The 27,271-nt window shown below is 32.6% G+C and overlaps 2 long non-coding RNA genes across 3 annotated transcripts; one reads left to right on the forward strand and one right to left on the reverse strand.

Moving 5' to 3' along the window:
• Nucleotides 1-1,426: 1,426 nt before the first annotated feature.
• Nucleotides 1,427-25,336, reverse strand: LOC144317116 (uncharacterized). 2 transcript variants are annotated; one of them, XR_013383017.1, is made up of 4 exons: nt 25,152-25,336; nt 6,522-6,704; nt 2,684-2,893; nt 1,427-2,155 (listed from the first exon to the last, which is right to left on the reverse strand). It is a non-coding gene; the product is annotated as an uncharacterized LOC144317116 (long non-coding RNA). The 2 variants fall into 2 exon arrangements; XR_013383016.1 differs by having other exon boundaries at nt 1,431-2,155; nt 6,522-6,685.
• LOC144317115 (uncharacterized) lies at nt 2,637-26,798 on the forward strand. The gene is made up of 4 exons (XR_013383015.1): nt 2,637-3,136; nt 19,888-20,167; nt 24,837-24,873; nt 26,432-26,798. It is a non-coding gene; the product is annotated as an uncharacterized LOC144317115 (long non-coding RNA).
• Nucleotides 26,799-27,271: the final 473 nt, after the last annotated feature.

The following is a 27,271-nucleotide window of genomic DNA, read 5'->3' on the forward strand; positions in this document are numbered from 1 at the left end:
ACTCTCATAGGCTGACTCTGTCCTATGACATCATGTAATAATAATGTATTGACGATACAATGCCGTAATGATACATTGCCGTATGATACAATGTAATAGTAATAAAATAAAAATAACAGTGAGTGAAGTAGGCCCTATACTAAGTGCTTTAAGTAACATTCAAGAAACCCCCTAAAACAAATACTATTATAAACACCCTTTGACAATTGAAAAAAACTGAAGTACTGAAAGCCTACATAACTTAAATAACATAATCAGAATTTGACTTAGATACACCAGATTCAAAACTGTTGTTCTTTTTCACGACCATTGACTTTAATGGGAAAAAATAACATACTTATATTTCAACACATTTAAGCAGCTTTGTACTAGGGCAGCCCCGGTGGCTCAGCAGTTTAGCGCCGCCTTCAGCCCAGGGTGTGATCCTGGAGACCCTGGATCGAGTCCCACGTCAGGCTCTCTGCATGGAGCTTGCTTCTCCCTCTGTCTGTGTCTCTGCCTCTCTCCCTCTCTCTGTGTGTGCCTCTCATGAATAAACAAATAAAATCTTAAAAAAAAAAAAAAACAGATTTGTACTAAACTTTTTTTAAATTGAAAGTCATAATTCAAACCTAAGCATTTGGGTATTTCTATCAACATCAAACTTTCAGTAGTGAAGCCTGTCTATTCTATTAGCATAGCCATTTAAATTTTTCCAGTTCTATTTATGTTAATAAATGTTTGGTTTGATCAAAACTATTATGTAATTAATAGTTCTGTTGCTTTAGTTTAGAACAATAATATTCTACTTTTAGTGAAAAAATAAAATAACACAAATATTTAATCTTACAGAATATAGAGAATATAGAAAGCAACAATTTTAAATAAATATAGCAATGACATGTTAAGTAATAAAAACAAAGAGGTAAATAGGGTTCTATTTATATTGTAGTTCTGCATGGGACTCTAGTTAGAGTTAGCTATGAGTTAGCTAGAGTTAACACATAGCTAGCTATGTGTATAAGACATTTTATTTTCCTTAGGTTATCTTCCTTACTTCAAACTTACTTCTAAAGTTAAATAGTCAGTGTACACCTGTAAATAATCATAGACTTATCTCTCCAGGTAAGGAAGCACCAACAAGCATTCTTCTCAGTGCCCCAGAAAGCAAGCCATTTACAACCTGAGAATTTGGGGGTTACCCGCTCCATAAAAAGATAGTAATGTGAAGTTGTGTGTGGAAAGTATTTAAGAAGTAAGTCATGTCTTTTTTGTTAGCATTAATTTGTGATATAGACTAAGTAAATACTGAAATATCTGTGAAAGTTAGGAAGCATTCACCTTGGAAAACACAATAGACATTTTATTCAATTCATATAGAATGCTATAGCGACAATTCATGAAACTCTAAAACCTCCTATGACAGCCAAGAAAACCATCCTTAGAACAAACTGTTCCAAAGAAAATTCGTCTGTTCTATGCTAAAAATGGTGAGATTCTAATGAGAATGTATCTACTGATCAACAACCTATTTCTACTATTATCTAAGTGACATATGGCATAGCATTCGTGATAATTTTAACATTTGTATTGCCATAGTGAAGCCAGCTTATCTTCAATTCTCATTAAAGGAAAAGGAAAATTCCCAGATCTGCCCACAAAAGGTAAATATTGAAATAAGAAATCTTTGTACCATTACTGCTGTTTGTGCTCCCCTTCTAGTGTCTATTTTTCATGCACAGCAGGTAAAGTAAGAATTAAGGCATCGGCATCAGTGGCATCAAATTTTGTTTATTCCAGAAGAGCTAAGTATAATCAGATATATGGAAGCTAATTTTTGGATAATGCATTCTGAATTTTTCTCATACGTGGACCATTGCTATCTATAGAGAAAGCATGATTGAATTACATTATTTCACACAAACACTGTAGAAGCATATCTTCATACTGAGCATTTCTGGAAATTCAATAAGCAAAAGAATCAAGTGATTTTTGACATCTGCTATTTAAAGTCTTCACCAATGTGCAAAAGAGAAAACTAAAGATTATTTAAAAGCAATAACTAAAATATACTGCACATTGGAAGACATGATAGCACTTGAATCCAGCCGCCCTTTGAAGAGATGAGTTATTTTGCAGATGGCTCCCATCCGGCAAGATTCTTCCGTTTATAGTGCTGCAGGTGGTAAAATAGGACACAAGAACAGGGGTGGAAAGGTTAGAGTTATATAATTCTCTCAACAGTAAGTTCAGTAAAATTAGATTAAGTTTTCAGGCTTCATTCATTATCAGTACTGCCATCTAAGATGACATGGAAAGAATCATTTTGATGAGTATTAAGCTTAGCTCATGATGTCAGTTTTTCATAATTTATCACACTAGTCTAAAGAAAATAGCTAAAATGAAAACACACTTTCAAATAGTGGGTAAGACTGAAATGCCCAGTTTAATGAACCTATACAAAAGTCATGAACAGCCATCTCTAGTTGCCTAGTTTGCAAGTGGAATAATTCTCATAATTAGCTTGAAGACTAGGAATAGATTAAATTTAGAATGTGGGTCAGCCAAGACAGACCAGGAAACAACCAACCTCAAATTTCAGTGACTTACAAACAATACGTTTATTGGTTAAGCTACATGTAACAATGCAGATTCACAAGAGAGTTCTTATCAAAGTGGCCTAAGATCCAAGCAGAGGCCTTACCATCTTAGGATGCTGTCCTTTCGATGTATGCATCTATGATTGTCCACGGAGGAAAAGAGTTTGAAGGCTTTGCGACAGCAATTAAATACTCCAACCTAGGACTGACACACTCTTCTCGTGGTCATCTTTTAACAACAAAACAAATAACGTCTTCATTCCTAACTTTGCAGGAGTAAGTGCAATTCTCTGTTCCTAGAAGGAGAACAGAACCTAAAATAATAACAATCAGTAGCAGTGTTACCACAGAGGGAAATTTCATCACTTAGTGCCCAAGTCATGACATGATAATAATATACCTGATATTTTATCATCTTTTCTTAAAAGTTTTTTTGCAAATACCTTCCTAAAGATAGCACCATGCTGGGACACACAGGAAAATTTAAGTATATCATTAAAAGAGAGAAAGAAGAACGATGACATTTCAGAGGAAAATCATTGCCAATAAGATTTGAGGTAAGATCTAGAACACTATTATATAAACACTGGTTGAACATAGAAAGGGACAGATAGTGTCACTGGTAGAAACAGCTTGACAAAATTGTTAAGTGAACTTTCCTAAATTTTACATATCAGCTTCAGATCCCTCATATTAAAAATTTGATTTTGCTTCCCAACATCTTTAAAGATTCAAAAAAATTTTTTTAAAGGCTGGCAAAGTTAATAAGATAGTTTCATACTTGCTTTGAGGCTGAGTGTCTAAAAGTATCTATCACCAAAATCTTTGCTCTGACCTGTAGAATCTATCTCCTTGCTTGATGAGGTTAGTTTTTTTTTTAAAAAAATAAGAATGTCCAGAAATGTGGATAAGCTTAAGAGAAAACGTGTACAAAACTATCAAGGAAGCCGTTAAACATACTGTCACTGACCTAGTCTAGCAAAGTTGGCTTTTATTAAATGGCAGCTGTGTCTGATTAAAAAATTATGACTCCCCTCAGGAATCATGAGGGTCATTAAAAACCAAGTCATAAAATCCTCTGCTCCCTGAAGGCACACTGACAGAGAACACTTCCCATTTCCTTACTGTAATTTAACTTTAACTACCATAATGCCCAATGTGTTCTTAAAAGATTTCTTAAAAATTATCATTGTATCCTTTACACACCTATATCAAATTGTTAAATAATTACATTAAATTAGTATTTGAAAAATACAAATGACCTGAATTATAAATATGGTCTGGTAGCTGGTCACCTTAAGTGCTTTTATCTCTCAGATTTATCAGTGTATTTTCAATTAATTTATTTTAATGAGTATATCCATATGTCTTTATCTTCATAATTCTGGAAGAAATTGGATGAGAAAACAAAAGACTATCTGTGGGGGAAAAAATCTATAGAAGTTCATAGACTTACCAAATATTACAGATAGAAAAGTTTGCAGATATCTTCCTAATTCTAAATTTATAAATAATGGTTTGCAAACTTTAATATATAAATTCTCCTTAGGGAAAGATTTTTCACTTTTTTTTCTTATTATTTTAATCCTATCATACTTCTCTTTCAAAGGTTGCTGTTTTTCAACTCCATTTGCAGTTAAGGGTGACAACCAGCTAAAATTATTCAGATAATTTACAGAAAGCCAACGATATGATTAGTGCAATGGACCAGAAAATTCCTCATAGTCATCTTTCCAATGTCAGTTTAGAGTCTCTACAGGATGGCCATTATTATTCTTAAAGTTCAGATTTATAAGTTTTGGCTTTAATCTACATTGCTGGTGTGCAAGGAGCAGAATAACTTTCTGGAGCCTCTTTTATAAGGGTACTAATCCCACTTATGAAAGCTCTGACTTTAGGAACTAATTACCTCCCAAAGGCCCAACTTTCAAACTGCTTGGGGGTTAGGATTTCAACATATGAATTTTTGGGAAAAGCAAATATCAATCTATAGCAGTTGGGATGCAAAGGAATATTAAGGTCGCATGCTATCATGGACCAGTGATGACACCCTTCAGGTCAGGGTGTTGTAACAAAATACCATAGATTGGGCGTGGCTAGAACAGCACAACTATTTTCTCACAGTTCTGGAGGGTGGGAAGTCCAAAATAAGCTGATTTTGTTTCCAGTGAGAATTCTCATCCTGGCTTGTGGAGAACTGCCTTTTTGCTGTGTCTTCCCATGGCCTTTTCCTTTGTGCATGTGTTCACAGAGAGAGAGCTCTGGTCAATTTTTCTCTTTGTATGAGAACATTAATCTTATTGGATTAGGGGTCCACTTTTACAATCTCATATAACCTAAATTATCTCCTAAGGACCCTATCTTTAAATACAATCACACTGGAGTGTTAAGGCTTCAACATATGAACTTTGGGAAGACACAACTATTCAGTCCATAACACATGGCAACTAGCTGTCTTTTTAGGAGACTTTGCTGTCCAGAAAACATCAAACTTCCTTAACATCTTATTGTATATTAAGGATCTGTTCCCCATTTGTATATTTATTTTTGTGACTCTGTAATTTCAACCTGTCTATAATCCTTTGGTACTATAAATTTCATGAGCTTGTTATTTTCTATGCTCTGTAGTATATATTTATTCTATAGTTAAGACATAAGGGAGGGCTCCACTGTTTATATTAGCTGACTATTTGATAATTGAGTTTATTTTCTCCATGTATCTTTCAAGAATCAGAAAACATCAATTATATTTTTCCTTGCCATCATCTTTAGATTTAAGGTCTTATTATTGAATTTTTTTTATGCAGAGCCTATCCTCTTGCCCGTGTCACTATCCATTTCTAGAACTTTTCTAACCTCATATCAACATAATTTTCTTACATTGCAGACATCTGGCTTATACAGAGCATTTCAGATATAGTGAAACTGCTTACTTAAGAGGATAAGCAAATGTTGATTTTTTTCAATGTAATTATTATAGTTTAGTAGAAGGAGTGTCTTGGAAGTTTATAGAAGTTTATTCTATCTAATTCCTACTTTAATTGGCCATGTTTACTTAAATAAGTTTTAAAACTCTTTGGCCTTTAGCTTATCAAAAAAATAACTAAATACAATTAATTGCCTCTCACTGCTTAAAGTTTTCAATCTTGTAACTATACTTTAGACAAATATGAAAAATATTTTTTTTCAAATTGTCTACTATGAAAAAATTGTCACTATAGTGAACTATAAATTTAGCCATGTACTATGGAGGGAAGTCAAATATAATTTAACTATTCCTTTGATATCCAATTTATAAAGTAACTATGAGATATTATATAAACTTTCAAAACAGGAGTATCTAGGTGGCTCAGTTTGTTGAGCGACTGACTTTTGATTTCAGCTCGTGTCTTGATCTCAGGGTTGTGAGAAACCCCACATTGGGCTTCATGCTGGGTGTGGAGTCTACTTAAATTAAAAAAAGAAAGAAAGAGAAAGAATCTTTCAAACAACAACAACAAAACACAGATGTTCAAAAATCCAGTACTAATTGACTATTAAATATAAAAGTGTACAGCAGTAACAATACATAGTATTGATCATGTTGTACAAACATAGGATTATGTATACATTATCTTTTCAAGTATAAATCAGTGCATTAATTATGGCGGCTCATTTAGCGAATACTAATAATTATGAACATTTTGGAGTGTTTATCTTTTGCCAGATATTGATATAAGTTCTTTTCATGTATTGACTGATTTAATTATTTGAAAATCATTCTGATAGATAATGTACTTATTCCCATCTTACAGATGAGAAAGTGGAGACATAAAATGATTAAATAATTCTTTTTAGGTTATAGAGCTGTTAAGTGTCAAATCTAATTTCAATTCAATAGGTTTAACTCTAAAGCCCATATATATATTAACATTTAATTAAAACTGCATCAAGTAAAGGTACCTGGGTAGCTCAGTCAGTTAGTTGTCCGACACCTGATTTGTGCTCAGGTCGTGATCTCTAGGACCTGAGATCAAACTCCAAGTCGAGCTCCATGCTTAGCAGGGAGTTTGCTTGAGGATTTCTCTTCCTTTCCCTTGACCTCTGGCCCCACTCATGCTCTCTTTCTAAAATAAATAAAGAAATCTTAAAAAAAAAAAAACTGTGTTAAATATAATTAATAAAAGAATGTGCTTGTAGTTTGACACACCAATCCTTTAAGTGAATAGAAAAGTAAATGAAGACTAATGTGTAAATATGGTGGTAGGATATTGTGTCAAAAAGAAAGCTATTGGAAACAACTTAAATGGATCATAAAAGAAAATGGTTAAAAAGAAAAGACTGTACATCCTTGGAATCAAATGCTATGGAAATAATACATGTCAGTCTAGAATATAACAGTTAAAGCTATAGAGACATGTTTATGATTTTCTTTTAAGAGAAAACAGCAGGTTGCTATAGTGTAGGTGCAATGTAAACCTAATTTCATATGGATCTATACCCAAATGTTAACTGTGATAATCTTCGAAAGCTAGAATTTTAAGTGGATTTTTTCTATGTTGCTATAGTTTTGAAATCTATTATAAAATATACTAGTGTTGTATATTAAATAAAATATTAATTGAAAATGTTCAATAAGGCAGTCACATATTCCAATTTTCGGCATATTTATTTGTCCATAGTTATGCCTTTCTCAATGAATTTTTTAACGGATTTAACAAATTATGGGCAAGAGACACATTATAGCTGTGTAAAAACAACAAACAAAAAATAAAAAACAAAGCACTCTGTAAATTTAAAGAATATTAGACCACCATTTGATGGAATAAATAAAGAAATCTTTAAAAAATACTGTGTCAAATATATCACCAAGTGATAAACCAGTCTGGTTTATCATTTCTTTAATGATGCTGACCCTACCAGATGGCGAATTTCAATGCAGGTATGGGATACATGATGTGAAAATCTCATTTTAAATAGATGTGATGTGGAAAGATATTAAGGACGAATAAAGCTAAATATTACTGGTTTCATTTTATACTTCTGGAAAAACTTTGTATTCCTGATTGATACACTATTAATTTTAGTAATAATGTGAATCAAAAATAGTCATTTGTCTATCTGTACAAAACCAGCATTAAATTGTAGAAGTGATTCTTAAAGGATTAAGATATGTTGCTATAGCAACTTCCTATTATACTACAAGCTGTTAATACAACTAGAATATACCAAATATGGGTTAGAAATAGTCTCTGTGATTTAAAAGAAAAATTAGACTTTTTTGCTCTTTAGGATTAATATGTTTCAGATATTTATAACATTAGAATGCTAAAAATAAGAAAATCATATAACATTTTGTTGTAATTCTGAGGCATATCTATATATATTAAACTTTAATTTTATCCAGTAAATGCAATGGGACAGTGTCTTGCAAAAATTTTTACTGAGTCAACGAATAAGTAAATTGGGGAAAGTTATATATAAAACATAATTTAAAATGTAATAAAAGATTCCATTTTCTTATTTTTGGTTATATATAACAAGCTAAAAGGGAGACAAAATAAATACTAAATCAACTTCACGTTTCCCCTTTGCATCTATGACTATGACTGGGACTCCTTAATTATCAGTCTTTACCCTCTTCTGTGTACTCTCTTGGTCTTTGTCTAATTTTATCTTTTGATATCATCTATCCCTGGCATGAAGATCTTGGATGTCATGGAATTCAAGAGGATATAGGGATTTGAGAAGGAGTGAAGAGCTAAGTAAGAAGTAGGGTAGTATGAAGGTAGAAAAGAATCTCTGATGTTTGACAACAATCATGGGAATGTAATAAGTGTAATTTAATAGAAATGTTACAGGGAAAATTGAAATGAAAATTAATACAAGATGAGCAAATAGAGAAAAAGGCACATATGGTTTTCTGTGAGATTTGGCTGTTAGACTGAATGGAAAAATCAGAGTGTAACTTAAGGATAATAGGAGTTATGATGGGATATAGAAGAACACACTGATTAAATGTTAAGAAAAATCTAGTAGAGTGGAAGAGTTTAATGAAGTAAGAAAAGGGGAGGATTGCATGAAATAATGTCTCAAAAAATTATAAGTAAAAAGATTACTATAACATTTGCAAGGAGTGGCCTTTGAAAATAAGAAGTAACTTTTATTCTTCATATTTTTTTTTTAATCTGAAAAAACTTCATAGAAAGCTATAAGGCTTGTTAGCTAATCTACTCTGCTCTTCAGCTCTAAGGAAGTTTGTCTAAGCAATTTGACCTTTATGGTGGGTAAGATAGTTTGGAGTAATTCTCTCTCATTTTTGAACTTTTCTTCTTTAGGTTTCTTTTCATAGACTATAGCAAAAATCAATGGATGGCAGCATGAACTTTTTTATTAATCAACCATATTATATTCAGAATTATATTGTTCCTTATGTGTAAAGGAAATTAATTCTTATAAAAACATACATATTTTTCAATTAGGTAAAAAAAATCTGCAACATTCTGGTCTGTGATGTGCTTACAGTCTAGTTATATTTTGAATTCCTTACTTCAAGAAAATAATCAGGAATTCATTTGATACTGTGAGGAATGGAAAAATCTCTGTCAGAGCCAAAACACTTATTTTCTGTGGTAATTTTGGCAAGCCCTCAATCTAAATGGCATATGATGCTTCCTTATAGAAGTACAAGTAAAAGTCACAGGGTTGAAGAATCCAATACCTGGACTAGAAGATAACACTGGAGGGATTCAGCACTAGACTACATGAAGAAGGAAAGATCAGTCAACACAAAACTAGGGACATGGAACTCACTCAATCAGAGCAGGGAAAAAATGTGAACATATCCCAAGCATCTTCTGGGACAAAATCAAGCAGACTAATATTAACATTATAAGGATCCCAGAAAGAGAGAGAGAAAGAGAGAGAGAGAAAGAGAGAGAGAAAGGAGCAAAAATCTTATTTGAAAAAATAATAGCTGAAAACTTACCTTAGGCTGGAAAAGGAAACAAACATCCTAATCCAGAAATCCCAGGGAATTTCAAATAAGAAAGAAACAGAGAACTACAAAATGTCCAAAAAAATTTTTTAAATGGCAAAAATTGCTTAAAGTGAAAAAGGCCTAAATTTTACAACTGAAAGACATAGAGTGGCTAAATGTAATTAAAAAAAAAAAAAAAAAGACCCCGCTATATTCTGTCTTTAAGGTATTCACTTTAGATGTAAGGCAATAGACAGACTAAAAGTGCAGGGAGTACAAGAAGGTATTCCATGCAAATACAAACCATAAGAAAGCTGGAGTAGCTGTACTTATATCAGACAAAATAGACTTTAAAGACCATAATAAGACAAAAAGATGGACATTAAATGATTATAAAGGGTCAATCCAAAAGGAGAATATAATATTTATAAATATTTATGAACCCAATATAGGAACACCTAAATATATAAAGCAGATATTAACAGACTTAAAGGGAGAAATAGACAATAATAACAACAATAGTAGAAAGCCTTAATTCTCCACTTACATGAATGAATAGATCATGCAGATGAGAAATCAGTAAGGAACAGTTCGCCTTAAATGAATGTTAAACCAGATGAACTTATATGGATATACAGAACATTCCATCCAAAAGCTGTGAAATACACATCTTTTCAAGTGCATGTGGACATTTTTCAAGGATAGATCATGTTAGGTCACAAAATAAGTCTTAATAAACTTAAGAGAATTGAAATCATATCAAACATCTTTTCTGACAATGATGTTGTGAAACTAGAAGGTAATTATACAAATAAAGCTGGAAAATTCACAAATATATGGAGATTAAACAACATGCTACTGAATAACCAGTGGGTCAAGGGAGATATCAAAAACAAACATTGAGAAAACAAAAAGGGAAATGTAACATAATAAAATTTGTAGGATGTAGCAAAAAGCAGATCTAAGAAAGAAGTTTATAGTGATGAATACCTACTTTAAGAACCAAGAAGTCTCAAGCAATGTAAATTTATACCCCAACAAACCAGGAGAAGAATAAATAAAATCCAAAGTCAGTAGAAGGAAGGAAATAAATGAAATAGAAACTAAAAGATAAAGGATAAAAGATGAAGGATACATTTCATATGACCATTTCAATAAATACAAGAAAAGCATTTGACAAAATTCATCACCATTTATGATAAGATTCTCAAAAATGTGATGGAAGGAATGCACCTCAACATTACAAAGCCCATTTATGGCAAAATCACAGCTAACATCATATTCAATGGTAAGAATTGAAAGCCTGTCCTCTAGAACCAGGAACAAGACAAGGATGCCTACTATCACCAATTTTATTCACCATAGTATTGGAAGTCCTAATCACAGCAATCAGAAAAAAAAATAAAATAAAAGCATCCAAATTGGAAAGGAAGAATTAAAACTCTCATTATTTGCGGAGGACATGATAATATATACAGTAGATCCTAAAAACTCCATGAAAAAACTTTTAGAACTAATAAACAAATTTAGTAAAGTTATAGGATACAAAATTGATACAGAAAAATCCGTTGTGTTTTTATACACTAGTAATAAACTTTCACAAAGAGAAATTAAGAAAAAATAAATTAAATTAAAATTAATAAAAGAGAAATTAAGAACAAGCCCACTTACAGTTGCATCAAAAAGAATAGAATACCTAATAATAAATTTAACCAAAGAGATGAAAGACCTGTATACTGAAAACTATAAGACTTTAATTAAATAAATTTAAAGAAACACAAATAAATGGAAAGATACTTTATGTTTGCGGACTGGAAGAATTGCTACTGTTAAAATGTCCATACTACCCAAAGGAATCTGAAGATTCAATGCAATCCTTATCAAAGTTCCAGTAGCAGTTTTTACAGAAATAGAATGAGTAATCCTAAATTTGTATGGGACCATAATAGGTTCCTAATAGCCAAAGTACTCTTGAGAAAGAAGAACAAAGATGAGGCACTGTGCTTCCTGATTTCAAACTATATTACAAAGCTGTAGTAATTAAAACAGTATGGTATTGGCATGAAAGCAGACACATAGACCAATAGAACAGAATAAAGAGCCTAGAAACAAACCTCCACATATATGATCAATTAATTTGCAACAAGGGAGCTGAGAATATACAATGGAGAAAGGACAATCTTCAACGAATAGTTTATGGAAAACTGGATAGCCACATATTAAGAATGAAACTAGACCACTATTTTACACCATACACATACACACACACACACACACAGTAGTTCAAAATGGATTAAACACTTGAATGTAGGACCTGAAATCATAAAACTCTTGGTAGAGAATATAAGCAGTAAGCTCCCTCACATAGGTCTTGATGATACTTAAATCTGACACCAAAAGCAAAAATAGCAAAAGCAAAAATAAGTGTGACTACATCAAACTGGAAATCTGCACAGCAAAGGAAACCATCAGCAAAATGAAAAGGCAGCCTACTGAATGAGAAATAATATTTGAAAATCATATATATGACAAGGGGCTAACATGCAAAATATGTAAAGAACCCATACAACTTCAAAACTTGAACAACTTGATTAAAAAATGAGTAGAGAATCTGTATCAACGTTTTTCAAAGAGCCAACAGGTACATGAAAAGTTTCTCTCCAACATTAATCTGGGGCATGGAAATCAAAACCTCAGTGTGATATCACCTACACCCTGTAGAATGGCTAATATTGAAAAGACAGGAAATAACAAGTGTTGGCAAGAATGTGGAGAAAAGTGAACTCTGGTGCATTGTTGGTAGGAATGTAATTTGTTGCAGCCACTATGGAAACCAGCATGGAGCTTCCTCAAAAAATTTAAAATAAAACTACTATGTGATCCAGCAATTCACTTCTGGGTATTTATCCAAAACAAATGAAAATACTAACTCAAAATATATCTGCACAACTATGTTTGTATCAGCACTGTTTATAATAGCCAGCATATGGAAATAATCTAAGTGTCCATAAATTAGGAAATAAAGAAACTAAATATTGATATAAAATACACATACATTAACACACGCATACACACGATGAACTATTCAGCCACAAAGAAGAATAATATCTTGTTATTTGTGATAACATGGATGGACCTCCAGGCCATTGTGCTAAGTGAAATAGATAACAAAGTAAAAGATAAATACTGTATGATCTTTCTTATCTGTGGAATAAAAAAAAAAAGAAATTTAAGAAAAAAATATTTTTAAAAATAACACACGTAGGCACCATTCTGACCATCAGAGTTTCCACACTATCATTATTTTTGGTTGTATCCAATCAACCTTCATTGACTTTGTCAATGAAAACTTTCGAAAAGCGTATGGACCAGTAAAATGTGATCCTGCATAACTTATCAGATAATTATTTTTCTGTACTTTGGAAATTCATGCAAACTGTTGTGTGTTACATATAAGTACACATAATCTAGCAAATAATATATTTGGGTAACACAAATTTTCATCTTGGATTTTTATGTTTTATAATTTTCCCCTAGCATATTGAAGATTCTAAGCATAAAAACAGTTTTATTGTCTCCTCTCTTCTTAAATTTCTTGGTATTTCATGAAATAGCCTTATTCTTCACAAATTTAATAAATCAAATTCTGCAAAACAGACACATCTTGCAAAATGCTAGTAAGTGAACTTCTAACGAGGAATAGAGAAGACAAGCACAAATATAGCTAGGTTTCCAGACTTATTAATGGGATAACGCGGGTGGTTCCTTCTGCTGACTTCTTTTTTAAATTTTCCCACTTGGATTACAAGACAAAAATGAATCTGCTATTGGGAGTGTCTCTAAATAATCCTCTAGGAACATTAGCTTAGATATGTTTAAGGTAAAAATTTAGCTACTGTAATCCTCAAATTTCAAAGAGACAATTATTTGGGGGGGAAATCAATTTTTGAAATAAGAGATTTTAACTCAAAAGGAAAAATTGCAAACAAATGAATTTTAGGTAATAATATGCATATTGAAATATGCAACCAATATGCATATTGGTTGGAAATATAATAATGTCTGCAGCCTCAAAGTGTACTACAAATAAGAAGGATTGATGGAGATTACTCAATATTCAGACAAGTAAAAAGCATAATGTGATTTATAGAATTTAAACGGTGGGATTATGACTTTCACAGTAAAATTCTGTAAACTGTTCTATGTGTTTGTAATATTTCATAGTAAGATGTCTGAAAAAGCCAAATCTGCATTCTAAAAGAAAGAAAAGGCTTATTTAGACAAAGACATACTATTATACTTACTGAATAATATCCCTAAGCTTTCATATGCCTAGATGCAGACTTTTTACCTTTGCTGTAGCCACGACCACCGACTTAACTACATCTTTATAATTTGACAAATCAAATGATTCTCTCAATCCATTTCATCTACAACTTAGAGAAAAACAATATAGAAGAAGGGGAAAAGAGACTTTGGATTTTCTCAATCAATAGACTCTTATTCCTTGATTGATTAACTGATGACACATGCAGTCAATTTTATTTGACTTGTCTGTTACTCAGAAGAAAAGACAGCTGTCCATTTGTCTCTACCCTTAGAAAGATTGAGATTTGACCACCATTGGAAAGAATTTAATAAATAGTGGTGCCTATAAAATGGCACATATATAAGCCTCTAACTTAGAAACTTTGCAGGCTAAATTCAGAGGCTTCATGATGAATTTGGTAAATTGTGTCTTTGTGCTTTGTCCCCACTTCTTATCTGCAAATAAACCCCCATATAGTCAGACAAAATCAAAATTAGCATGTTCTGTTACATTATACAGATTAGTCATGTTCTTTGTAGAAAAAAAATAGAGAATCCAGAAAAGCAAAAATAAAACAAAACATAATTCCACTAGAGGAAAGCATCATTTTTTTCACATTTTCAAGTGCATATGTTCATATTCTATGTAGGCATGCATTCATAAAATAACCATTTATTAATTTATTGTGTTTTTATACTTTTTAGTTTCATAATTACAGAGGAGATGCAAAAAATGCTATGGATCTGGGGATGGAAATTAGGCATACCACAAACAATGTATTTAGCCTCAATTAAGCAATAATTTTCATAATGCTAGTCTATTCTAAAGAACAAAAGTGGAATGCTTATCTAAAATTTGTGATGTAATTATCAATTTTTGAAACATATTTAAGTTGCTGGGCATTGCCTTCTTTCACATAATGTATAAATTTATAATTTGAACCTCATCTATCTTATTTGTTTACAATTTTTAATACACAATATGAAAGTAATCAATGTCCTTTCTATGACTATTTCAGTAAACAGTCATGCACATATATCTTTGGCTACTTTTCCAATCATTTGTTTATTACAAAATCCTTGAAGATGAATTGCTAGACTAAACAAAATGTGCATTCATAAAAATCTACTCTAAAAATGGTTGCATAAATTTAACTTGCACTAAAACCGATTATTACTTCGGATTACCTTGGTTCCAAGCCAATTCTGGGTATTATACTTTTTATCTGGACGGAAGACAATATTCTTCAATAATTTTGCAATAGAATATTTTTATTTGTATTTATATACCTTTTTCCATGTCAGAACTCAGCTACAAAGCACTGGGTTAATGCATTTTTTTCATGTATGGCATTCTATCTTCCTTGATTCATGCAAATTCCTTCATTGTCTTTTTTTTAATTAAAATTTATTATTTATTTTTTAAAAGATTTTATTTATTTATTCACAAGAGACAGAGAGAGAGATAGAGAGAGAGAGAGAGAGGCAAAAACACAGACAGGCAGAGGGAGAAGCAGGCTCCATGCCGGGAGCCTGATGGGACTCAATCCCAGGTCCCCAGGATCACACCCTGGGCTGAAGGCAGCGCTAAATCACTGAGCCACCCAGGCTGCCCTTAATTAACATTTAAATTAAGTATTCATCCTCTCTTTCCCCATTCTTCCACCCATTTACTTTTCTAATCAGAAAACTCTTCTAATGTGTTTATTTTATACTCTTTGTGGTCATTATTGTTATTATTGTTAGCATTCTCTTTCAGTAGGCATTTTGTGCCTTTTCCACTTAGCATTATGTATTTAAGAACTATGAATATTTGTCTGTTTTTATCACCTATACTTCTAACTTTGCACTCAATTGTGAAATCCTACCACCTTTTACCCACAGATTTCTAGTAGTGGGACCATAGTCACATCTAAAACCTGACACTTCAAATAATGTTGCAATGAGCATCCTTTCATACAGGTCCCACTTTGTAGCCTTGTGAGAATCCTCTGGGACATTTGTCTGGGAGCAAATGCAGAGGCCTAAGCTGGGGACAGTGGAGCATCCACATTCCCTCGGGTGGTACATGAGGACTCCCAAACCCATGCTTCTGGCCCAATGTAGTATCTGTTCTCAAGGATGTAAGGAGGTAGTAGAATGCACCGCTTCCTCTTACAACAAATCAAGACAATGGTAGAACTCTAAATGAGCAAATAAAAGTCAAATCCTATGATTTGGCCCCTGGGAAATGCTCAAAAAAGTAGCTCTTATTATTAATATTTTAGCCCTTATTACAACAAACAATTAAAAAAGATAACCAGAAAAATAGGCATCCCACAGATCACAAAAATAAATAGAGCAGTTTTTTTTAAAAGCAGAAAACAAAAGCAGATAAATAAAACAGATAACAAAAAAATAAAGTCTCTGCCCCATCTTATTCTAAATATAAATGATTTTGCTTATGTCAGCATTTCCCGTTGATCCCGTTGATCACATTCTGAATATTTCATATTACCCATATCCCATTTTAAATAGCTCATTAAGATCTTTTCTGTCATTATTACTAGACTCAAACTTTACATCTGCATTTGAAACACTGACTCTAATGCTACAATCTCTTATTTAGACTAATCTTCCCTTCATTTCTTGACATTGAGAAAGGCCAAATTAATGTATTTGGAAAAATGCCCAACTAGAAACACATTTAGAAATATATAAATGGTTTTAACATAACATTTAAAATGCCTAAAATCATCTTTTCCTGAGGCATTTAAAATGGTACCTCTTATATTATTTTGCTCAAGGCTACAAACATTTTGCATAAGCATTTCAGTTAATATTGAAAGTATTACATTGAGTAGAATTGTTATACTCTAGATCTAAATCTAGTGTTCTGAGAATTATTGAGAAAAATCCTAATGTATGTGTCTCATTTTTTTAATTTTTTATTTATTTGTTTTAATTTATTTTTTTTTATTGGAGTTCAATTTGCCAACTTGTCTCATTTTTTAAAAATGCCTTTCCTACCTTCTTTTCATATTATTGCAATTCTTAAATGTTTACTTTTGAGTTTTCATTCATATATACTAAAAAACAGACAGAAATGCTTCAGTAGAGTGGGTCAATGAATTGTAACAACTGAAGTCTGATTTGAGAGAATTTGAGAGACGGGGTTTGTGGAAATAATATGTTTTATGTGGAAATAATATGTTTTAAGTTAAAATGCCCCTATCATATAATCAGTAATTATATGAATATATTTTGAAGTCATTTGTATTAATTAATACAAAGTATTAATTAATTAAGTATTAAGTCCTGATCTTCCTATTGCTCTTTTATGGATTGTTTTCATTATATGACTATGGATGAGGCTATCAGATCTGGTTTCCCTCATCAGAGAGGGCCAGGGAAGATTGGCTTCTGCAGGCTATCCAATGTATAAATACGTGTCTTTATGAACACAACATGCTAATGGAGAGATATTGGTCAAAGAATTAAATGGAGGATTTTTTCCTATAAAATGTAAGATTATATAAGCTTACATTATTCTTAAGTTCCTTATTTTCTTCTACCAGTTCTCAAAGTTCTACCACTTTGAGAATTATGCATTCTATTTGTATTCTAGTGGTTTCACATAAAACATTAGCCAATATTTTTAAACTTAGAGTTGCCCAAAAATCGTAGAGCATTTAATTTAGATTTTCTTTCTCTCTACCTTTCGGGCTTCTTTTCATCTGCCATGTTTAAATCATCTGGAGTCAAATTGAATATTGTCATTTTAAAATGTGATTTTTGCAGTCAGTACCTATTTGATGAAAATGGGTTACTAATTTCTTTGTCTTAGCTTTTTTTTTTTTTTTTTTTTTTGTCTTGTTTTGTTTTGTTTGAGAAAAGTTCTTAGTGAGGTAAATTTCTTGGGTCCTTCTATGTCTGAAATTTTTTTCCCTCTCACTCTTGAATGATCTTTGGGTTGAGAATTCTTGGTTCAGCACTTTGAAGATGCTGGTCCTTTATCTTCCTTCTACCAGAGTTACTATGAAGTCTGTGGTCAGTGAGTCTTTTTCCTTTGGAGGAGAACTGCTTTATTTTTCTCTAACAGTTGTAGTTTCTGAATTTGCTCTATCATTTTTTTTTTTGGAAATGTATTACCTATCTAGCTATTTAATCATGTTAATGTTTTGCTATTATTTTCTGAGATCATTACTTTACAGACATTTTCTCTTCCTCTTCCACATTTCTATGAAAAAAAAATCAAGATTATTTGACTCTTATCTTCTATGCATCCCTTTTTTCTCTTATGCTTCCCATCTCTTTATCCTTGGTGCCAGCTATTTTGAGATATTTCTCCTGCCCAATATTATTGCCTAGAGTTCTTATTCCATCAAAACTTCACTTTATACTTGGAACTGGATACTTATTAGCTTTCTGAAAATGTTTTCTATCACTCTCAAATTTAGTGATGGGAAGAAACTGCCCTGTGTGCCAAATCAACGGTCTTAAATTCAGTGTCGCTACTTGTTTTTTTTTTTCTTTCACTTTATCAAGATATAACTGGAGTTGAATAGAGAAAATAGAAAGAAAATAGAAAAAAAGTGGTTTGATTGTCAAAATACAATATGTTGCAAACTTTGACTGACACAGTAACATTCAACAAATGACTCTGTCACCTACAATATACCCAACATACCAGGCTCGGTTCTAGGCATTTAGGATATATTAGTGAACAAAACGGAGGTGGGGGGGGTGCAAAAAAACAAACAAAAAAAAACCCTTGCTCTCCTGAAGTCATTCCAGTGTCTTATCTAGTATTTTACTAACACTAGTTGCTGCAACATTAAACTCTTTTAATAATATGGAGGCATTTAATAATAGTAATATAAAATTATTCATTTTATATATTTATTAATTAGCAATGTTTACTGCATATCCATTTATATACTACTGTGCAATGTCTTGGAGACACTACAGAGATCATCAAAGGAAAATAAGAGGTCTCATCAAGAACTCAAAACCAGTATATATCTGAAACTTGTAGTAATAAAATATATATATATATATATGTATGGAACATACAATTAATTATATAAATATTGATTTATAAATGTTATTTATAATACATTTGTATGCCAAATTTTAGTTAGATTATACTATTATATACATGATTAAAAACACAGACTATAAACTTGATAAGCATAAAGATATAAATATAATATTTTTTAAATTATTAATGGTATATTATGCCCTCAAACTTTAAACGTTTATTTTTATGTTCTGGACTTTTGGGTTTTAATAATCTTGCTAAAAAAATACTTTCAAATTGCCATTGGATATTCTGAGAATTGCTCGCTGTTGTGACTCCCATCCCCAGCCCTCAGGATCTCTGTTCCTATGTACCCCTCTAATGGTGCCATCACCAGGAGCCTGTTCTTTCTGGCCTGCAGCCTGCAGCTCGACCTCTACCATCTGGGGTTTGTTACCTGTGTGCTCCAGGTCCACTGAAATGTATGCCATGTCTGCTACACTCTTAGTGTCAGCATTCTGATATTGCAAATTATTAACTACCTAATGTGATAAACTAATCTGTACTGATGGGATAGGGTTACAGGATCAACCACTGAATAAAACTGACATCAAACTTCTAGACACAATGCCTTTGTCTTTAATATAGTGAGAGGAAGAGTGAGAATTGCAGGCAGAAATGGAATCATGCCATTCTTCCCTGTCAATAGAGAAGATATTTTTGGAACAGAGCAAAATGACATCGTGTTTTATTTTTCACTTCATTATTATTCTTGAATATCTCTTTTCTTCAACACACCTTCAAAGCTACTCAGCATTCATTTAGTACCTAATAAGACAGGTATTAATTATTCTTGCCTAGTTTAAAATTAAATTTTCATAATAACTCATTAAATAAACTCATTTTTTCTGATGAAAAATTGAAAATCAAAGTTAAAGTATTTAAGTCCATATCATAGTGTATGAGTTAAGGTTCATTCAGAGAAGTGAGAACAATTAGGATATTGATCAATCTATATATCTATTATCTTCCATCTACAGATTTGTTATTTGTTAGAGGGACTTGGACTCACAAAGTCATGGGAGCTGGTTGAGCAGTCTCTGCAAAGCTGTTGCCTTGGTGCCTGAAGATGAAGCTTGAGTTCTCCAAGGCAATGGATGGAAAGGCAAGATGGATATAAAGTTGGAGAGGACAAGAAAAAAGTGGGAACCACAAAAATGTTGTGAGGCCCACTGGGACAGATTGAAACCATTTCAGTATGGCTGCCTCTGACTCTGGTGGTCTGGTATCCCGCTGAAGCTGAGACACTTTATCGCTGAGGTAAGTGCACCCACCTGACAAAGGTATCACAGAAACTGAGGGGCAACATTGAGTGGTAATTGGCCCAGACACTGTCAAGAAGATGAGTCAACAGATGAATGACAAATGTGTCAGATACAAAATGTTTGCTTCTTCCCTTCTCTCGAAATCTCTCACAAGAATCCCTTTTATGGTCCACCTTAATTTGAAATGTACAGTAAATTCTGGACAATGAAATTCAGCCTATCCAAATTTATACATTACTAAGTCACCACACATCACATTTCCCACTGAACCACATTTTGCTAGTTCTACTGTTTTTCAAATATGTTTGGAAATACTTTATGTTGCATTCATAAAATCAGGCCACATTACATATCTGAGGCTAAGTAACACTCCAATAACCTGCAAGGAAAGCCAGCAGATGAGAGCAACCATCAGAACAGTTAATTTGATTTAGTAATTATATCAGTTTCATATTTTGCTAAGTTGATCATCAGAATGGGTGATTTAATCATGAATATATGCAAGCTTTAAAGAAATTTTGAAAATGGCATTATCCTCAGATAAATAATCAGCGGGTGGTTTAAAAATCCAGTCTCTAAAATGTAATTATTTTTTTATAACTCAAGGAAGCACTCAAGGCATAGCGCATAAAAAAATTTTATCCTCACAATACTCTCTGAGGTAAATTGCCTGTCATTTCTGATTGTAATACTTTATTTGGTCATTCTTTATTGTGTCATTTAATAATTTTTATTTGTCATCAGCACCCAGACAACGAGTAAAGTTAGCCTCTTCTAGAGAGAAATCAAGACAAATGTTTGGAAATAGATTATTTATTCTATTTATTTATTTCCTTAATAGAATTAGGTCTGCAATCCTCTCAGCCACTTAAACATAGCTACGTAATTTAGTGGGATCTTCTTTGTCTTGGGCATTAAACTTAACTGCAGGCTTAAAAAAAAATGAGAAGGAAGTTTGGATTCTTATGTTTAATTTTAGAAGAAAATTAAAGCAATATAAAAAGCATTAGGGAAACAGTATATTTGAATTTAAAATATATATATATATATATATATATATATATATATATATATATATTTCATGGACCTATTTTCTAGTCAGTATGTTCCATGACATGAACATACCATAATTTACTTAACCAGTTTCCTAATTTTTGCTATTTTGGTGGTTTCCTTTCCGTTGCTGTTTGTTTTGTTACACAAAAATTCTGTGGTGAAAAACCCTGTAAATTTGTGAGATAATTGTCTAATTACTGCAGAACAGATTCCTGTAAGTACAATTGCTTGATCACTTATTTTACCCATATGTAATCTGAACAGAGTCTCCACCAACCATTTAAAGAAAATGTCTCACTGCCAACATTTTCACCAGCCTGGGAAAGTATCCATCTTTTTAAAAATTTAAGCCAACCCCATAAAATGTTTTTCTTCCATTTTATTTTTTTAAATTTTAAGTTCCAGTTAGTTTTTGAAATGATTAATGAGGTTGAACATCACATTGGATGTTTAGTGACTGGTTGTATTTCTTCTTTTACCAATTAGCTATTTGCATAATTTGCCTATTAAAATAAACAAGACTGTCTATCTTTTCCTTAGTAATCTGTTAAGTACTCTATATCCATTAGGGATATTAGTCCTCCTTTGTTTTTGTTTTTGTTTTACTTTTGATATTAGGGAATAGAACACATATACCTAAATAAGAGATTTAGTGAATAATTATAAAGCACACATTCAATCCTTTATAGAAAGCACACTATCATTGAGATCAAGAAGCAGGACAATTACCCCGGAAGCTCCTTATGTGTCACTTCTGACCACACTACTCTTTCACCCTTGGAGGTCCACTATCTTGACTCTCTTATCAGTTACTTATTGCTACCTTGTTTTCTTTATGGGTTTATGACCTTTTCATGCTTCGTAAAATGATACAGTTTAGAGTTCCTGCCCCTCTCCCAACCAAACTCTGCTCCCCTAGTTACTGCCGGTTTTCTTTCTCTTCACTATCTGTACTCTGGATATTTCAAAAACACACTGGCTTTTTCATATTAAAACCAAACTACTTCCTTTGGATTCCCATTGCCATTTTCACTTCTCTCCTTTTATAAAAACTCTGTCAGTAGTTTCTTGCTTTCCCTTCACTTTATTTTTATTTTTAAGTGATCAGTTCAGTGACATGGAGTATGTCACAATGGTGTGCAATCACCACCACTAACAATTTCCTAAACTGAAAAACTATATCCTACAAACAATTGCTCCCCACCTTCCTTCCTTTCCAGCCTTGGGCAACTACCATTCTATTTTCTGACTCTGTGAATTTGACAATTCTAAGTGTGTAATATGTAATGTGTAATATTACATGTAATGTGATCATGTAATATGATCGTGTAAGGTATGTTCTTGTATGTCTGGTTTATTTCACTTAGCCTGATGTCTGCAAGGTTCATCCATGTTGAAGTATTAGAATTTCATTCCTATTTTAACACTTGTGATACTCCATTATGTATGTACACCATTTAGTTTACCCATTCGTCCTTCGATTAATATTTGGTTTCCTTTCACATTTTGACTATTGTGAATTATGTTCCTACAAACACAGGTGTGCAAATATCTGCTTGGATCCCTGTTTTCAATTCTCTTGAGTATATACCTAAAAGTGCTGAATCATAATGACATTATATGTTTAATTTTCTGAGGAACTGTCATCCGTTTTCCACAGCAACTATGCCATCTTATAACAAAGTTCTGTGGCACATACATTCTCTCTGATTTATATATTGTATATGGTTTTGGAATTTTTAAAAAATTTGTGTACTTGAATATGTTATGTTGTCTATAGTTTTTAAGTCATCTATTGTTTTACATATTGTCAGCATTTTTCCTTTTTATCAGCCATTATCATATTTTTCAATGCACTGGTAGAAGACAAAATTTTTAGAAACATTTCTGAAAAGAATTTGCCCTCAAAAAAGCTGTTATTTATGCTAAGAAAGGTATTCTTTAAAACTATATAATATTACCTAAGGCAGAATGCTAGGATATTATCTAAGACCTATATAGAGCTGTAAAAGGCAATAGTCTAGAATGTAAGCTCCATGTGGCCAGACATCATTGTATTATTCCCTGTATAGGGTTCCTAGAATAGAATATGGCACAAAGAAGTAACTCAATAAATATTTGGTTAAATTGGTTTAGTTAATTCTACATTTAATACTTCACTATCTATGGTTTAGCTGTGGGTGCATGAAAATCAAACTAGAGCATTTTGGATAAGGTTAGTCACAATATTTTCATTAGCTATTTTCCCTCTGGGATATAAAAGAAAAGATTAATGCTTCCCAAAATGTGGCATGTGTCAAATTATCTCCTATGGTAGATATTTGAAGAAGATCCCTGTGATATTTCACCTGTTCTCATAAAATTACATAGAAAAAAAAATAAGCTTTGAGTTGTTATTCTTCAAGGGAGGTATTTTGTATGGTCATTGTAATAGCTAAAGGTTAGTTATACCTAGAAGATATTATAAAAATATATTAACAATTAAGAGCATGATAACTGGATCCTCTCAGTTTTTATAGATCCTAAAATGTGTAAATTATAACCCACTAGACTGATTTTTGATGTGAGTTGTGAGACTGCATTATATGAAACAACCACTCCTGGAATAATAAACACTTAAGTGTCTTTAGACTTCATTAAATATAGAACAGGAAAAAAACTGATAAGGAATATTGTAAGTAAGGATCTTAGAAATAAAGGTAACCTCGATATAAAGGTAAATCTTCAGGCACACTTGAAGAATGGATGTGTACCTTGTTTTACCCAATGAAGTAAAGCTCTAAGTTTTATTATAACCTCTGTCAAGCTTTGAAGACCATTGTGCAATTTGTTAAGTCTTTTGTTTTGAGGTTCGAGGTCATGGGAATATATATCTATACAATTTTAAGAAAAATATTGGTCTTCCATTTTAGTAATATAGCACACTTGATATTTAAAAAATACCTTATTTCATGTAATACATAAGTTTTGATAGAATGTAACAAAATATATGCACATGGGCAAAAATATATCTGTAAGAATATTCACAGCAGCATTGCTAACTACAGCAAATAATTGGAAGCAACCGAAATTTCTAACAGAAGAATGAATATATAGCATGTAATAATCCACCATAGAGTACTATTCAATCATGAAAATGATTAACAATGTTACATGTATTCATCTGAATTAACGAATCATGCAAAATATTGAGGAAAATCAAGAAGTAAATTGCAGAAGAATATATACATAGCTAATACTTTAAAAAACATGCAAATATGCACACAATTATATTTGTCCATGTGTATACATGCATGCATTCATCTACACATATGTATGTGTTTGTGTGAACATATGAGGGAGAGTTTATACATACCTGAAGAAAAAATACCAAATTCAGGTTAATTCAAATTTTAAGTCAGTGAAATTCTGTATTACTTTTGGGTGAAGAGTAAAGAAAATACTAACAAGGAGGATTAAAGCAGTGGTTTAAATTATATATGTTTGTCATAGCGTATTTCTTGTATTTTTTATATTATATTATTTTTATCTTCCTACAAATGTCTTAAATATTTTATAATATTTCATAAAATAAAATTAATAAAAATAATAGATATAATTTCTTACAGTTCCAAGGTGGTCTTTCCTTCCGTATCTATGGTCAATGTAAGTAATAAAAACTTTATGGTCCATTCTCATTAACTATAATTGATTACAGGGGGGAAGAAAACCAAGAATGTAATATTTGACCCTAAGAAGACTGTGGTCGAATTTAGAGCATAATGTAGAAGAGCTTTCACTTTTTTACCCTGATTTGACCCTGCAGCCTCACTTCCTGCCACATTTTCCACATACTCGATATTACATCAAATTATCATTGTGTCCAATTACACATAACATATTCTTTGTAATTTTACATAAGATATTCCCCTAGTTTGAGACACCTTGTTCTTCTTGGTTAAGTGATCCTTCATCTTTCAACAGGAACAGACTTTGGGGGTATACTTTATTCCGGAGACCCCAAGAATGCTTCGTGTTTCCTCTGAACACCAACTGTCTGGTCTATGCCTCTGTTCCAGAAATGACGTGCTGCCCTGCCCTGCATCTATGCTCATGTCTGTCTTTCTAACTAATGTGTGAACACCTAAAGAACAGGAATGGAATTCAGAATCTTTAATACTAAGAATTTGAGTCCATAATAATTCCAGGGTCTAACCAGTAGATTCTTACTAATTATTAACATGTCATAGCATTCTGAGACTGTGCACTAATATTTCTAAATATTTGATGGTTAGGACTACTCTAACTCTGAAGACATAAGGAGTTTTCTGCTTCATCTTAAGTAAGGCAAAATATACAGAAAATTTGTATATTTTTCTACAGAAAAGTCTTTAGAAAAACTTCACTGCTCTGCGAAATAATGGAAAGCATTTTCTTGGTGGAAAGAATAAATGATATCTCCTGAACTGAAAGATGATAGATTTGAAGCATAGTGGTGTGGTGTTCAGGCCAGATCAGGAGTGAGCTCTATAAACTCTGATGTTGGTCATTCTGAGAGCAGGTTTCAGATTGCTCCTTTCGTCGTTTTTTTTTGTTTTTTTTTTTTTTTCTTTAAGTCAATCAGTAAATTAAAAAACAAAACCGGGCAGCCCAGGTGGCTCAGCGGTTTAGCGCCACCTTCAGTCCAGGGCGTGATCCTGGAGACCCGGGATTGAGTCCCATGTTGGGTTCCCTGCACGGGGCCTGCTTCTCCCTCTGCCTGTGTCTCTGCCTTTCTCTCTCTCTCTCTCTCTCTCTCTCTCTCTCTCTCTCTCTCTCTCATGAATAAATACATAAAATCTTAAAAAAAACAAAAAAAAACTATCAGTAAGCAGAAACAGAGTTGCCTGGAAGAGTTGATAATGAAACTCTTAGGTAACTTTTATATTTCTAGAACTATTGCTAGAATATCTTGGAGAATTAAAAACCAAGCAAGCACCAAGACAGATTTGTGGAAAATATAAGTATCCCTTTGGGGTTTCAAAAAATTATGTGGGGAAAAGAAACTAGTAGAGGAATGAAATTTTCGCAGTCCAGGGAATGGGGTAGATAATGGCAGGGTGAACTCATTTTATACATATAACTTGTGGGGGTCTGAGAAAAACTAGAGCTTACAATTGAATAAATAATTGGAGGAAAATAAATACCTTTTTAAAGAAATTGTATTAAAAATTATTTGGAATAGATGAAAGATGAGCCTTGCAAAAAGAAATGAATTTGTGGACTCCGTGTTGGGCAAAGTCACACAGAGGACATGACCACAGTTGACCCAAGAGCTGAACTTCAACAATCAGAGGATCCTCATCTCCTCCACTGTCCTTGGAATGTGAATTCTGCTTGATTTCTCACCCCCAGAGGCTGCTCCAAGGTCATAGCCTCAAGATAGTGATGTGACATTGGGACCATCTGGATGGTGTATGTGGGTGAGGGTAGTTACAGCATCTACATTTAAGAGTTGCCAGAGGGATATGAAGATCTATTTGTCTCTCATGGTGACCCAAGAAAAGCCCCCTGTGTAAGTTTCCTTGCTTAATAAACCTGCCACCTACCAATCTAGAGTGACCTGCCTCTTTCTGTCTTCCTTGCTCTCCACTAATGGGGGTGGGGCACTTTCAGATCACACTTGGGAAGTTCCCCAGGACCTCACAAACCAACACTCGGCCACTATTTATACATGGAAATGTCATTCCTTCTAGTGGTTAAAGCCTGTGAAGAATGCTACATATTTTGTTAATTTTTTTGTCTTCCTACAGCAGATTCCTATACCAACTATCTTTAATTTAAAATATAAAGAAATACCAAAACAAATTGAGAAAATGGCCATAACTAGCTTTGTTAGCAATTATGTTATTTCTTTCAGGATCTTGTAAATAGATGTTTGGTTTTCTCTCTTCTTACTTCTGAGGGAGATGAAGCCTGAAGAGATCAAATTATAAGCCCCAAACCACCACAGCCTCTTACAGGATCAGCTTGAGAATTTATTTTATGTCTTCTGTTCCAGATCCTATCCTTTCTCCTTTGTACC

The sequence above is a fragment of the Canis aureus genome, chromosome 7 (assembly GCF_053574225.1).
Source record: "Canis aureus isolate CA01 chromosome 7, VMU_Caureus_v.1.0, whole genome shotgun sequence".
NCBI classification, from domain to species: Eukaryota; Metazoa; Chordata; class Mammalia; order Carnivora; family Canidae; genus Canis; species Canis aureus.